This window comes from Rhagoletis pomonella, unplaced genomic scaffold (assembly GCF_013731165.1).
Source record: "Rhagoletis pomonella isolate Grant_MI unplaced genomic scaffold, Rhpom_1.0 Rhpom_scaffold_00003, whole genome shotgun sequence".
NCBI lineage: Eukaryota > Metazoa > Arthropoda > Insecta > Diptera > Tephritidae > Rhagoletis > Rhagoletis pomonella.
This window is the reverse complement of record NW_023458557.1, coordinates 6,788,326-6,805,121: the sequence shown is the minus strand read 5'-3', so window position 1 is coordinate 6,805,121 and position 16,796 is coordinate 6,788,326. Positions and strand designations below refer to the sequence as shown.

The following is a 16,796-nucleotide window of genomic DNA, read 5'->3' as shown; positions in this document are numbered from 1 at the left end:
TACAGATAAACTTTTATTTATTTCATTAATGTTCAGTTTTTCATGGAATAATAAGTGTTGAAGTGAAGAAATATTTTTTTTTCTTAATTTGCCTCGCTGGATTTTTTTTATGCGGTTTTTTTTAGAATTTTTTACATGGAGTATCTGAATTTATGCGGTTTTTGAAAATGCTGGAACGCATCCCAAAGTAAAGAACTTTTTTATGCGGATTTTTTTTATGCGATTTTCTGAGGAACGCATGTACCGCATAAAAAAGACCTAAGTTTATGTACATACAAATTTGTTTATAACGCGACAAAATTTTGTTTCATGTGCCATCTTGGAAATGCAGATCAAAGAAAGTTCACTTATGGACCTTGTGTACATGTGCACGTACTTACATATCTATGGCATGAATCTTAATATCCACAGGGAGTTAGATTTAATTTTCTTAGGATGGCTCGATTAAAATTTTATATGGATTATATTTATATGGTACAGGCGGCCGCTGTGGTGTAGTGGTAAGCAGTGCGCGCTTTCACTCATCAACACCTGGGTTCAAGCCCTGGTCAAAGCAACATCGCAAAAAATATAGAAAAAGGTTTTTTCTTAACAGCGGTCGTCCCTCGGCAGGCAATGGCAAACCTCCGAGTGTATTTCTGACATGAAAAACAGCTTCTCATAAAAATACAATCGCCGTTCGGAGTCGGCGTAAAACTGTAGGTCCCTCCGCTTTGTGTGACAACATCAAGGCGCACGCCACAAATCGGAGGAGAAGCTCGGCCAAACACTAACATATGTGTAAGCGCCAATCTATTATTATTATTATTATTATATTTATATGGGTAATGTTTATATTTAAGTTTAGTAGTTAGGGACTTTAATTTATTTTAGAATTTAGCAAATATATTACTATAACGCTTTAACTAGTTTATACATACATATGTTCTTGTCATACATACATATATGCGTATGTATAACTTTGTATGCCAGTATGTCCTAGGCTGGCAGAGCTTCCAAACAAGCGCAAAATTTTTGTCTCAGTATGTGTGTACTCAAAAAAACAACTTGCGCATAAGCTGCTTACTGCATGAAGCGCACGTGAAAGCCGAGTGGCTCCATTTGGCTCACGTGTGCACCACTGTAGTGGGAGCATGTATGTATTTACATATATACATAAGAGCACGTACATACGTATGTATGCGCGGAAATATGAAACAAACAGAGAGAGTTTTGATGATCTGCCGCGACTTTTCGAACGAAACTGTAAATGTTAGGAGCCCGTTAGTAAATTCGGGACGTTGAGTTAGAGAAATTGGTAAATATATAAGAGGTATTGAACGGATATCTGCACATATATGGATATGTGGAGGTTATGTATGGAACTTGCGTATATTCATGTATTAACGAATTCTTAATAGAAAGATTTGAGAGAGAAATCTTCCGGGGAATTTTTAAATAAAAAATTGTATATGAAAACAAATATGTGTATGTATGTATGTACATAGAGTTTACATGCATATGGGTGTATGTGCATATTACATATATGGAAAGAATACGGACTTACTTTATGTCTTGAGTACCACCTGCAATTTTTCGCGGGACTGCACCGCGTCTACTTTCTCGTCCTTCTCCTCCGGTTTAGGATAGCCGTTACCACCTCTGCTGCTGCTCGATGTATGTGCTTCAGCTCCGAGAGACGGGTAAATCCCAGTAGGATAGGCTGGTGCGTGTGTTTTTGGTTTTAATTTTTTGATAAGTTTTTTTTTGTTTTACCACCTTAATGATTTGAAATTTAACATTTCATTTTTAGTTTCGTCTGCATTTTGTTATTCACTGTTGCTTTTCGCTGTGTTTCCCGTAACCATAAATTTAAAAAATAAAATGCATATATTTTGTTGTTACTTTTCGTTGCCCGTACTTAGAATTTATCGCATGTTTCACTTTAAAAGAGTTTTAGTGTTTATTTGTTGGATTTTAATGGCGTTTTCGGTCTTTAGAATAAACTTTCGTATTTTTTCCCCATTATATTGTTTGCTTGTTCGCGTTTTTTATTGTTTAACTGCCACGGTGAACCGACCGCTGTACTTGTACGAGAGTCTTAAAAAAGGGAGAGTGACTTTTATTTTCTTATTGTCGCTAGGCCGCGGGTTGCCGTTTTAGCGACGAAGGACCATGTTTAGGGTTTTGAGTAGGCTAAGGGGGCGCCGGGTGCGCCTGAGGAATTTAATAACCAGGGAACAGATTTTATGGAAATTGCCTTTTTTTCTGCTAACGAGATAGAGCATATTCAATTAAGAATGTCCACGATTTAGCTTTCCCTGATTCCATATATACACATATGATGTTGCCTATTTTTGCCTTTTTTAAGATATTTGCCTTTTTTTGCCTTTTATACCTTTAAAAAAGTGATTATAGCATTTACAATTTTTTTTTTTAAGATTAAAAAATATACACATTGCCCATGCGGCTTATAGAAGCGCAGAGACCTCTTGCCAAATTGGTGTTGGAAAAATTCAAAGCCGTTTTCTCAGCTAACGAAGGCTTGGAGACAATAAGGGGTGTGGATAAAATTGTAAAGGGCGAGGAAAACGCCCTTATTCCTGATAATATGGACGTTTCAAACGTTCCATGGTTAAATTGGGCGCCGCTTGTATCAACTTACGTCGAGCACACATTTAGTACATTCAAGGCTTTTCTTCGCGAAAATCGAATGAAAATGCTGCCAGAAAACTTCAAAATGCATCTTGTTACTGTTGTTATTGTCAATGTTACTAGAGCTATACAGATTAAAGTTTTATGAGTTAGAAACTCGAAAGGATAAAATAGTCAAAGATTCAAAGTACAAATTTTTCATATAATGAAATTAGTTCATAGTTTTTCTCTTTTTACTTTTAATATATACATTTCTAATATAAATGTATTTTTTGATTGTTCTTCGTATTTTCTGTCTTTTTTTAGTGCCTTTTCCTGACTTTTTCGCTATTTTGTTTTCCCTTTTTTTGCCTTTTTTGCAACATCTAGTGCCTTTTCCTGCCTTTTCACTATTTTATTTTGCCTTTTCCAGCCTATTTCGTTATTTTATTTTGCCTTTTTTATAGGTTTTTAGGTCCTAAAAATCGGTTCCCTGTTAATAACTAAAACACCGAGGATTGTAATTGAAATTAAAAACGAGTTCATATAATTTATTAAGATTATTTCATGTCGATACAATATCGGTATTTGAGAAATAAAAATTGCCCGAGTGGCTTTTCCGAAATATAGCGAGCTATGCGGCGCGGCAGCGGTGATGATTAAAGAGTAACTAACTATTTATTTATGTGTACAACTGCAATGACAACTAAAACAAATCAATTAATTCACAATAGTATGCACAAAGAGTTGCCAGCCACACGAAGATTAACAAAAGGGATTTAAACTAGGTTTACAAGAGGTTTCTAAGAGATTGAGGCTCATGTCCTCAACAGTGTCAATTTTGCTGAAAGCCGCTAATAACTCACGAGAACTTTCCTCTACTTCATCGTCTGTTTCAGAAGCAGAATCTACCTTAAACTCTTTTAGGGACTCCCGCAGTAAAAACGTAGAACTTTGGTTTGAAGATTCATTCACAATCAGACCGCTGGCTTGTGAGGTACTTGGAAATTCGAATTCATCTGCAGTCGTAGAAGTCGCCATCGTATTTTCTGCAATGTTTTTCTAAGTGGTAAATATCATTGGTTAGTATTTAAAGGGAAAATCTTAGCAAATAACATTTACCAGATTTTCCAATGCTATCATAGAGCTCCGCGAAACCGGGGATCCAAAAATAGCCCAGAAATAATCATGTCGTTATCCAAAAATACGGTTTCTTTTCTTTCAATAAATCTGAGAAGCATAGCAGCCATTTCGGAGGTCGTCAAAAACACTTATAAATTTAAGAACGATTTATAAAAGTCTCCTAAAAGTAGCTGTTTCTCTTGCAGTTGGAGAGTTAAATGAAACACTGGTCTCAGCGCTTTTATTATTTCATTTATTGTGCCCCACCCTTCTTCAGAAAAAGGCGTTTTAAGATCTTCTACAGACATGCGTTGGTATCGCAAAAGCTTGTACGTGGAATTCAACCTTGTTGGGACATCAAGAGGAGGCCTTCCCAGGTTAAGCATTCGTAAAGTGTGCCTAAAAAGCAGTGGGGTAGTGTGGGATATTGTGTTGAAGCGACATTTTAGCAAGTTCTGGCTATTTTTCTTTGTGTAAAAAATGCATATTATTTTTTTATTTACATATAGCTTATTATGGTGACCGCTGGGGGTGTAGTGGTGTGCACAATCAAGTCCAGTTTCCTATCAACATAAAAAAATTAAAAATCAAGTTTTTTTCTAATAGCGGTCGCCGCTCGGCAGACAATGGCAAGCCTCCGAATGTATCTCTGCCGTGAAAAAGCTTCTCTTAAAAATACAATCGCGGTGTGGAGTCGGCCTAAAACTGTAGGTCCCTCCCGTTTATGTGATAACACTAATCGGAAGAGAAGCTCGGCCAAACAGCAACATATTGTGTATGCACCAAACTTTTATTATTATTAAAGCTCACTATCTAACAAAAACCATGTAATACTAGGTTCACATATAAGTAGATCATCCTCATTTTCGAGCTTAACTCCCTAATCTGTAATTTGAAAAAGAGATTAGCCATATAAAATTCGTCCCTTGTTAATCTGTAATTATAAAATAATCTCAGATATAACCGATAACTTTTCGGTGTCCATCCTAGTTTTATCGTAAAAAGTAAAATTAAACAAAAATGGACGCTAGCAAGGAAAAGAAGTTTGTAAAGGTATTTTTAATAAAATGTTAAGTTAAAATATATTTATATGCCTTAATATAGCAGAAAAACATGATCACGGTGGCACAGAGAAGAAACATAAATTTTCCTTGAGATGTGAGAATAACATGCACAACAAATATGACGGCTAATAACTAGACTGCGGATTTTTATGCAGAAAATGAAGCATAAAAATATGTACCCCATAACTATGAGCAAAATGTATAAAAATTTATTTATTTTGCTTACAGTTAAGTGATACATATTGTTAGGCTTCTTTTCTGCATACAAATCCGTAGTCTACTAATAACACTGGATCACAAATTTTAATTTTGATTTTGTTCTCTTGACGCCTCTATCCAATTTGTATGTAAAATCGCTCGCTGATTCTGAAAATCGAGTTAATTTTTTTTGTATGGATACGTTTTCGAGATATTTGCAATTTATCAGGTATATCTTACGAACCAATTAAATAATTGTATCGCAAGGTACTGCAAATGATAGATAGAAAATAAAATTCTTCATAAACCTTATATAGATTACTTTTCGATAGCCCTGATAGTTTCTGAGAAATTAATTAATCATTCCAGATTTTTTGTTTTTTTTTTTGAAGGAAAAATGCAAAAAATTCAAACTTTAACAGGGAAAAAGTCAAAAAATAACAGTTTCTGTGTAAATATTTTGCACTTGTGTTAAAGCCTGTTTCTTTAAAAAAAAAAACTAAGCTTCCAATGAAGAAAATCGATTTATAAATAACAAAATAATGATTGATCAAATGAAAATGCGCAAGAATTTTTTGTATGAAATATCAGCAAATATCATACGCCACGTACACCTAAAGAGTTTGCATCGAAAACAACAGGTGTCAGAAATGATTAATTAATTTCTCAGAATCTATCAGGGCTATCGAAAAGTGATATATATACGGTTTAGGCAGAATTCTATTTGCTTTCATTTCTCGTATCTCGTATTACGATTATTCAATTGCTTCGTAGATATACGTGATTAAGTGAAACCACTATTTTTTAAAGCTGAATAACGGTAAATTGCATATATCTCGAAAAGTTATCCTTAATAGTGACATCCATAGAACATATTTGCTGTAAACCAGTGTAATCTGAGATTTGCCTGTGTAAACGGGGTGATTAAAAAACGAGCTTTGATTGAGATAATATTTATATGTGAACATACTTTAAGTCGAAACTTAAAACTTTGTACAACTTTTATTGTATATATATTATATTTATTTTGAGAAATTTTCATTAAAATTTTAAATATTCTATGTATGCGGTTTTATAGCCCACTCTATTCTACCATACAGAGTATGTTCGACTATTTTTTATAAGGAGAAAAATTCCCAAAAATCAACGGTAAGTCCTAGCTACTGCAAATCTGCACTAGAGTAGAGTGGGCTGCAAAACTGCATACCTAGAATTTTTCAAATTTTAATGAAAATTTCTTAAAATTCCTCGAATTTTTTTAAATTTGTACAAAGTTTTAAGTTTTGACTTACATGATTTTTGTTATATAGTGAGCTATAATAATAATAAAAGATTGGCGCTTATTAGACTAGGAAATCTAATTGAAAAGCTCGAAACTTTGGTGAACTTAATGCTTGTACAAAGTTTGAAATTTTGCATTACATGGTTTTTGTTAGATAACGAGCTATACTTTCATAACTATAGTTGTGTATAATAACTTTTCAAGTAAAAAATTGCAGCGATAGCGTAAAAGCAAAACAGAGCGTAGAATTGAGAAGAAGAGAAAACTAGCAAAAAAAATTTATTGAACATTAAACTAGTAAAAACTCGCAAGTGAACAATTCTTGCACTGTCTTAACAATCCTGCTGCAAACAGCAGCGTTGCTAGCATGAAATCGGCTATTTCAATATAAATGCATGATAGTTTTATTACAAAGGGGATAATACATGAGTTAATGAAAATAAAGGCTGTTTATGCAGATAAGTGCAAATGGATTATAATATTTACCGGTAAGAAGGCGTTCTTAACAGTTTCACTAGCTGACGAGCTCTGTCGATAATATCGCTATTTTCCGAAATGAATTCCTTTACTGCGATCTGGACAGTGAGAGCTGCACACTTTACAGATGATATGGTATGCGTCGGTGCTTGTAAGGTAAAACGCTGGAAAAAAGTTTTATAAATAATAAAACTGAAAGAACTTAAGTGCATGGTTAAGTGCATTTTCTTCGATTTCTTCACTTTGTTCACTTTCTTCATATCCCTATGTGTCTACCTCCATTTCTCTATTTTTAATAGATTCGCTCAATAGTGTAACGGCTTTTATCATATTTCGTCCGTTATTTGTGGTGATACAATATATACGCGCTGCTCAGAAATATTAAATTCGCCAAGCACCCTTTGTAGTTCGGTTTTCAAATTTTCTCCAGATTGCCTACTTCACATTTCCCTCATTGCCAAAGTGTAACAGGCAATCTTATGCTTTTCGATGAACTGGATATTTATCCCTAAAATTTACCTGTCATATCGGGAGGCGGAATCCATTTTTATTGAAACCATGCGGTGTCTGGTAACTTTTTTTATGTGTTCCTTTATTTGTTTATAGCGTGTCGATATCAACTCCTTTATGTTTACCGATGTTATCGGAGGCATTTTCAGACCTGCAAAAATCTGTCCAGAAAACGTTTTAAAAGCCGTGCTATCAAAAAACGAAAACGGCAACGACTGCTTAGTGGAAAATTGCACACACGCAGATCCTCCTCTCTTGAAAATTGCACCGTATATTAAAATTTTTTTCGTCCTCGCAGTGATCTTGAACATTTTGTTCCTCCAACTCTTCCTGGTATAAATCATGATGCATAGCCAGCATATGCCTCCTTAGGTTAGTTGTATTCTGAGCACATAATTTTGTGGAACACAATTTGCACTCACTGACATTTTCTACCGCATTAAAATTATAAAATTCGCGGACAAAAATATTTCTTTTTCTGCCCATGTTATTTTTTATTTACACTTTGCGCACACTTTTCTTACACTTTACACCACGAGAATTATGCCAAACAAATGTTCTTAACAAAAACGGTTAGTGTTATTACTTCATATATGACTTTGATGTGTTTCACATGTTTAATTTGTTATTGTATTAGGGTTCCAAACCAAACATTTTTGTCATCAACTTTTTATAATACCTACCTGTGAACTTGAATTAACCAATTTAGCTGGCAACCCTTGTTTGTTGTAAAGCCACGAAAATGAAAATCGTAATACAGTGAAAGCTCTCTTAAGCGGACAGCGATGGTCGCCTACTTTTTGTCCGCCTATGAGAGATGTCCGCTTATGGGAGTTTCGTAAAAAATAATATTAAAATTCAAATTTAAAAAATTTAAGTTTCGGGCTTCTAAATTAATATAATATTTATTCTTCAATAAACAGAAACAGAATGAATTAAAAATAAACTCAAATTTATGACGTTTTCGTTCATACCTACAAATCTCACTCAAGCAGAAAGAAGTAGGCAACAATTTTTCTACAAAAGAAAATATCTTTGAATGTGGGCGTATGTTCTTGTGTACATATACATATGTACAGCGCAAGTCAACATCTGGTGAAAAAAAAACCAATTGACCGCTTGTTAGATCTTAGCGTCCGCTTATGGGAGATTTTTTTCATAACTAGACATGTTTGAGTGTCCGCGTCCGTTTATGGGAAAGTCCGTGTGGGGGAGAGTATTTTGTATGGATAAAAAACCAAAAATTTTTAGTTCCCAAGAATATGTCCTCTCATAGGAGATATCTGCTTATTAAAGCGTCCGTGTATGAGAGCTTTCACTGTATTTCGTTGATTTATCTGTTTGTCGAAAGATTTTGAGTGATGATAAACTTACAATTTTTTCGGTGAATAAAACAAATTTAACATGGATAATAAAGAACAATGACGGTAGTAAAATGAAGAAAAAATATCTTCTAATGTGCTATTGCTAATCGGTACAGCTAAGAAATGTTCACACAACATGGAAGAGGTGGTGGCCATTTCTGCATACTCAACTAAAAAAAACGAAGAACGCAAAATGACACTGAAGATGGCACAACGCCGAAACCGGTTTGTCTCCAAACCAAATTCGACAAGGGATGACGGAAAATCGTTCTACATTACATCACACGCCTACCCTGTCGGAAACACCAACAACGAAAATGAGAATAAACAAAATTTTTTAGATTATGACACTATTGCACCAAAGGTACAACATGTATTAAAATTACGTAATTCGCTTAATTCAAGTAGGATTTTACTTTCTTAACAGGTAAAAACTCTCCTGTATGTAATTTAGTCTTCAACCAACCACGTCCATTAATACCCATATTGTAATAATTGATTTAACTCAAGCAAAATATTTTCCGAGGACAACCTTCTTAAACTTAACTAACTCCCTTAATTCAAAGCCTCTTTAAACTATTTGGATTGATTCCACTATTGTAAAAATTCATCCAAGTCATTAAATATTTGTTTTAAATTTAGTTTCTAACAGGCAGACACCCTATTCAAACACGTAAAAAATAGTATAAATTTTCGAACTAAAGATTTCATTGCTCCCTTACGTTTGACATCCATATTTTAATATATCTTATAACTTGTGTATATTTAAATAAAACTAGATTTTTCAAATAGTTTGCAACCCACATCAAAATATTATTTTCAAACTAAAAGCTTCCAGCTCTTACGTCTGATGCCGAATACATATCGAAATTACCTAATTTTCTTAATTCAAGTTCACTTTGACTTTTTAAACAGATGGCGACCCTCCTACATATATTTTAGAAATGAAGCATTTCAAAACTCTTTCGGTTGATATCCTTATTGTAATAACTCATTAAAGTTATTAAATAATTAAATAGTTGGCAACCCTCATAAAAAAATTTTCAACCTCGCCTGACACCCATATTGTGATACGTATTCCAGTTACCTAATTCCCATGTTCATGTTCAATTGAATGCTTTACACAGATGGCAACCCTCCCACATGTTGCTTAGAAATAAATCCTTTTCAACACCATTTCGATTGATACCCATATTGAAGTAATTAATTTAACTTAACTGAATTAATTTTTTTAATAGGTATTTACCGGATAGCAAACTAACATAATTTAAACCTTCTCCAAATATATGTGTCTTATGTTAAAATTTCGTGAAAATCGGTCCAGAGGTTTTTGAGTAAATGGGTTACACCACTTTTGCAACTTTACTTTATATAAATACGTATAAGATTTACTCACTTCTCATTGAAAATTTTTAAAGCTACAAATAATGTTGTATGGGCGGTCCATGTGGGCGTGGCCCGATGTTCCAAAATTTAGTTATCTTCTTATACATATATGCCATGGCGATTGACTTCGCCAAATTTCAACTTCGAAGCTGCGTTAGTTGATTTATGCCAGAAAAATTGAGTTAGGACAATTGTGTATTGGTGAATTTACTCCTTTACTTAAATACAAAATTTAATAAAAATTTAAATTTAAATTAAATGTCAATTAAATTGCAATTAAAAAATTTCGGCCGTAAGTGTACAAATTCTATTAAGAAAATTGTGGGATGTAAATAATATTCGTCTTGAAATAAACGTCCCGATAGACCAAAAAAATAAAACGCCCATATAATTATTATGAGAACAAGTAAATAATATTCGTCATGAAATAAACGTCCAGAGAGACGAAAAAAAATAAAAGATCCATATAATTATTATAAGAAGACGTTGGTAATATTCGTCTTGAAATAAACGTCCCGAGAGACGAAAAAAAAAATAAAAAGCCCATATAATTATTATAAGAAGACGGAAATAATATTCGTCTTGAAATAAACGTGCCGAGAGACGAAAAAAAGTAAAAAGCCCATAACAATTGCCACGCCCATTTCTAGGGGTTTGTCGCCTTAAAGAAAAATCTTGCCGTACAAATATAATACCGGTATAGGTATTCTATCGGAATCTGCAATAAAATTGAAATTCTTGCAAAAACTCGATGTTTAACACCTTACTAAATGTATCTCAACATAGGTTTCATTTATTTATTTCAATCAAACATACAACCATAGGTTAAATTACAATGTTTGAGTCTTAACACTAGAAATCTTATGTTCTACACCACAATATGGCAAATAATTAAACAGAAGAAGAGTAATTAAAAAGAAGAAACAGTAGGGGAAGACAGAAAAAAATACGAAGGACAGACATGGAGGTTACAGGTATACATCTCTAGTACTCGTTTAACAAATAGTGTAATAATTTATTCTTAAATTGCAGTGTGCGTTTTATGTTTTTAATTTTATGAGGCAGAGCATTCCAAAGACGGACAGCGAAAACAAAGAACTGTCATTCTGTAACTAAGCAACTGAATTTCATATTAAGTATATTAAGTGATCGAGACGATTTAGTGAACTGAATCCGTTCTTTAAGATACTTGGGCTCCTGAGTTGTAATGATCTTATGAAGGAGTGTAAGACATTTTAGTTTTAGTAAGCCATCAAACGGTACTGAACAAATTTGGGTGGCAAACATAGAAATGTGGTCACGACGTTTAATACAATAGACATACCTTGCGATGTTGTTATAGAGGACATTAAGTTTACCACGACACACACTGTCACAACTAGCATACAGTTCACAGCCATACAATAACGTTGGTAACAAAAAGTTTTAGCTAAAAGCAGTCGAGTTCTCACTGTTGTAAAGTGTTGCGTAGTCCATAAAGACCGAAGCATGCCATAAACCTTGCCTATTGTATTGTAAATGTGGGTACTCCATGACAAAGTTCTATTAAAAAAGACCCCTAAGTTCCTAGCAGTGTCCGCAAATTTTATCACAGAGTTGTTGAGTTTTATTTCCATAAAGTCGTCAATATTGAACGTCTTCTTATTATTAGCGATGCACTGGGATTTGTTTGGATTCAGGACTAAACCATTATCGCAAGCCCACCTATTTACGAGTTCTAAGTCAGAATTCAGGTTAGTAATACAGTTAGTAATGGACGCAAAAGGACAGTTAGTATATAATTGAACGTCATCTGCATAGATATGCACATCACTATGTTTTAAGACATTATGTAGGTCGTTAATGTACAACACAAACAACAATGGACCCAGAATTGAACCCTGGGGAACGCCCCGGGTTATAGGTAAACAGCTGGATGTTACGTTGCCAGCACTTACTACCTGTGAACGATCACTAATATACGATTTCACAAATTTAAGGCCGTTTGTGAGAAGTTAAATAAGTTTTTAAGTTTTAGACATAGGATTTCACGACTAACGGTATCAAAGGCTTTTGAATGGTCAAGAAGAGTTAGAAAGGTAACATGATTGTTGTCGATGTTCTGTCTAATATCATCAGAAACTTTAATGAGTGCTGTCGTGCAACTCCTGTTAGACCTAAATCCAGATTGGTAAGGGTTAAGCAAGGAGTTGCGACTTAAGTAGAAATTTATCTGGCGGTGCATAATGTGCTCGAGGACTTTGGACAGGAAGGGAAGTATCGCAATAGGCCTATAATCACCATTGGGTTTTTCAATTGGAACTATCTTAGCTCTTTTCCAGCAGAGTGGGAAATCCGAAGTTACCAAGATGGTATTCAGATCAAAAGTTACGTAAGGTGGAATTTTAGATAGAATGCACTTGAAGAACTTAGGATGAATACCATCAGTACTAGTAGCATTCGACTTAACGCTAAGTATAGACTGGACAACTTCACAATCATCAACACTTTTGAAACAAAAACCAGGAGACGTAACATTCAAACAAGTACTGTACCTTACAGGACATATATTGCAGCATTCAGCAGACAATTTCACAAATTTTTTGTTAAGCTCATTCACATCTAAATTTTCCGACACATAATTGCTTTTGTTACCAACCCCGATTTCATGAGTACGTTTCCATGTCTTTTTAGAACCTATTGCAATGCTGAATTGATGTTCATAATAATTAAGCTTTTGCTGTTTTATGGCTCTGGTAACTTCTCTTCTCCGAGCCTTGAAATCACTGTAGGTTGTTTCACACCTAGATCGCTTCCATTTACGATAAGCCGCGTTGCGCTTGTGAATCAGTTTCTTAATATAATTGTTAAACCAAGGGCGGTTACGAACACTGGTTGATTTAGTTACGAGCGGAACAAATTCTTCGAAGAGTGTATTTATATGGGTCTGAATAAAATTGATCTGATCGTTTTAAGAAACGAAGTTGTAGACGGATCCCCAATCGGTAGTATCGACAGCCACTTCAAGTTGCTTATAATCAATGGCGCATATTCATAGTCATATTTAGTACTCAACTAAGTCGAAACTATTCTAAGTCACAACTAAAGCTATTCATAGTCGCCTTAGTTTCGACTTTTATGGCTAAGTACCAACTTAAAATTTAGTTTCGGCTGCAGCTGCAACTAAGTCGTAACTAGGAAGAAGTATTTTATCAAATTAAGGGAAAACAGACGAAATATGTAAAAATTAAGTTGGTAGAGGGTGATTTTGATAATATTGAATAATCTCCCATTAACATTTACAAAGATCGATCCATTTTAATCGGAAGATGAAATTAAATGCGTATTACAATTCGAATAAAGCTACTTCACAATTTTATAATTGGAATAATTTATATAAATTCTCAAACAATAAGTCAGTTTCACGCTAGTTCTTTTAAAGTAAATTTGTGCATAACATTTAGATATCTACTATTTGTATGTTTCACAGCATACTTTCGATAAACATCGACTTCACATCACTCCGGTTGTTCTGGCTATTTCACACAATTAACAAGAAAATGATACTTTATTCTTTTGCATAATCATGCAATGTAAATAAAAATTACATAAACGAATGCTCAAACTTGACACTATTTAACAAAAATGTAAGTTTTCCAAAATATTGTAAAGAAAAATCGATACATTTTCACACTCGTTTTGCTATATCGTAAACTAAGTCGAAACTACTTAGTAGAAGTCTGAAATGCGACTATGAATAGAAGTAAATTTTAAGTTGGTACTTAAATTTAAGTTGCAACTTTGTTAGTTTCGACTTAGTTGCTGGACTATGAATACGCGCCAATGTTTTGAAAGTCCCGATATGAAAACGATAACTCATTACAAATGATCATGAAATCAAATGTCAGAAAGATGAGATCGTGCTTAGAAAAATTCGGAACGGATAGTTGGTCGTAGATTAGTATTTTTGATATATCACTTACAAAAAATAACTCCAAAAGAGTGCAGCTGGTTTGAGTGAAATGTGTAGGAGTCCTTATGTTGGCAGAATACAGACCCAAATTTCCCATCTCTGTTGAAAATGTACCTTCTCGAAGTAGGTCGCTGTTAAAATCCCCAGCTATCACTATGTTGTTGTAGTTTAGAGTAAGATTTCCGATGAAATCCATAAAGTGCTCATAAGAAACATGTTTGTTAGGTCTGTAAACACAGCCTATGATAATTTTCTTGCAATTAGATATAATTTCGACAAAAAGACATTCTATAGAACTGGAAGCTTCCGAAGTACACTTAAGTTTACAAGATAAACCAGATTTGACAAATACGGCAACACCACCACCATGACTAGCTCTATCTTGACGAAACAGTTTATACCCATTAAGACAACATACTATCACTATGCCACAAGGAGAACCAAGTTTCAGACACACACACAACATCTACATCAGAAGATTCAAAAATATATCTTAACTCGTCAATTTTGGCTGGTAAACTTTGAGCGTTTAGATGACATACTTTTAATCCTTGCTTTTGCTTACTTAGGATACGTATCATTTTAAAAGTGCTGTCATTGCCTTTGGAACTAAATCGATCATCCACACGCATTTAGACAAAAGAGAACACACCGCACTTTAAGAGCAAATAGAATTTCCCGATATGTGCCAAACGCATTATAACATATAATAATCACAAACAATAGGAGGGAGAGTGTCTTTAGTAAAAAAGGTAGAAAGAAGAAGAGCAGAGCGAGTAACAAAGTTTCTTACGAATAAAACATATCAGAAGGTCCCTTAGTCATTTGCTATTTTGCAGTAGTTTCTCTAAGGCCTCTTTGCAAAGGATCTTGACGACAGTACCACCAGTTTGGACACGAACAAACACCTCACCTCTCAAAGAAAAAGCAGTTGTTATTCGCTTTTGCTTTTTAAGCTGGTTAGCAAACTGCATAATTTCCCGATTACATTTAGTGAGACACCCGCTTAAGAAGAGTCTCTCCTCTACCTTGTATCCGATATCTCGTAGTTGTATTCCTCTGCTGTTGGTTTTGTAAAACCCAGTAAAAGCTTTAAGCAGCGCGGAACGATCTTGGGGAGAAAAGAGCTTCACAATTATTGGGGCACTCTTGGAGTTACTGTTGCTGCGTACACGAATAGCTGCTCGAAATGGGGGAGGGTCCAGTTGAACTGCGCGGCAGATTTTATTAAAAATCTCGCCAACAACCTCACCTGTAGAAATCGGTATACCCCGCACTATGACATCGGCGGCAACGCTGTTGTTCTCGTGCTTTTTTAGTTCCGCCTGAAGCGAGTCTACTTTGGGGCACAGCAGTTAAAATTTAGCACATTCCCGCACAACCTTCTCGAGTCTAACCTCAAACTTGCGCATGTCTTGTTTAACATTGGCCACATCAGCAGCTACCTCGCTTATCCTCTGCATTAATCGATCCTCAGACTCCTTCAAGCGAGCGGTTATCAGATCCACCACGTTCTCAATTTTTGCTTCGAGTCGTGACAGCCAAACGGATGATGGCGGACTCTCGTTTTTACCAGGTTTTAAATGCAGTGTAGGTGGCTTTTGGGGTGAACTACCAACCAATCGAGCTGATTTCGTGCGCGTCGACATTGTTAGAATTTCAAATTAATTTAATTATATATATATATTTATCTGTTTTTAAAGCCAGCAACTATTCAATATTCCGCGGATAGTGCAGACGTTGTGTTAGGTTTGCTAATTATCACAGCTCACCAGTAGATGGCGCCAGCCGCAGAACGTAGATATATAGGTTTGCTCATAATCACAGCTCACCAGTAGATGGCGCTAGCCGCAGAACGTAGATACAAACAGCTGACTCGGCAATAAATCCCAACTGCTTATGTTTGTTTTTGTGTTCGTTTGCTAGATTGTATTTATTTATTCGTTTGCACTTATTTTGCAGAACTTATCCGTCGAGAGAAGGCTTTTATTTAGGGCTGTGCGATTAATTGATTATTCAAAATTTTAATTAATCATAAAGTAAATAACTCAATTATTCGATTAATTGTAAATTATGATTACTCAAAAGTTCAGTTACTCGAGTAATTAAGATTTTGATTAACCAAAAACAAAAATATTTGAGTAATTTGCTTTATGATTAATCAACATTATGAATAAAACGAGTAATCAACATTTCAAAGTACTCTTTACATACATACATATAAAGCAGTTGAAGTTCCTTGATACTTTGAAAAAAAATGTTTCTGTTAGTGTTTGGTATTTTAGGCTATTTGATCAAGTAAGTTCCTATGCAAGAAAAAATACTTTTTCTTCACTTTCCAGCCCGACGTTTCGCTGACCTTCTCAGCATCTTCAGGGGCGATTTCTTTATTAAACACACCAACAAGAATATATACAAACAGATCGTTAGTTGCGAACATAATGAAAAAATTAATAAATTACATGTATAGGTGCACAGGATTAATTGGATTCATATGAAAAAACACAATTTTTTTTTTTAAAACATAGTTACTGGATTACGAAAATTTTTTTTCAACATTACTACATATGTATATAAAACTTACATGTGAAACGATTAAACTATTTTAAAAACATCAAAAACTTAAAAATATGCGCATTCATACCAACTCTGTGTGGTACAATTGTCAAATTATTACTAACTATAAACATAATAAATATGCAGCCGCGATGTCGTCAGTGTCCTCTTTTTTGTATATTGTTCTGTCTCTTTTTTGTAAAATTCGTGAACTTTCTAAGGTATACCTCGCTTTTTCTCAGCAGCGAGGTATACCTTAGAAAGTTTACGAA

At 34.4% G+C, this 16,796-nt stretch overlaps 1 protein-coding gene across 1 annotated transcript in view; it reads left to right on the top strand.

The window, feature by feature from the left end:
- The window catches only part of LOC118735999 (STIP1 homology and U box-containing protein 1-like), a 48,580-nt gene that overhangs the window by 19,849 nt on the left and 11,935 nt on the right, over positions 1-16,796 (top strand). The gene's annotated exons all lie outside the window — the stretch shown is intronic.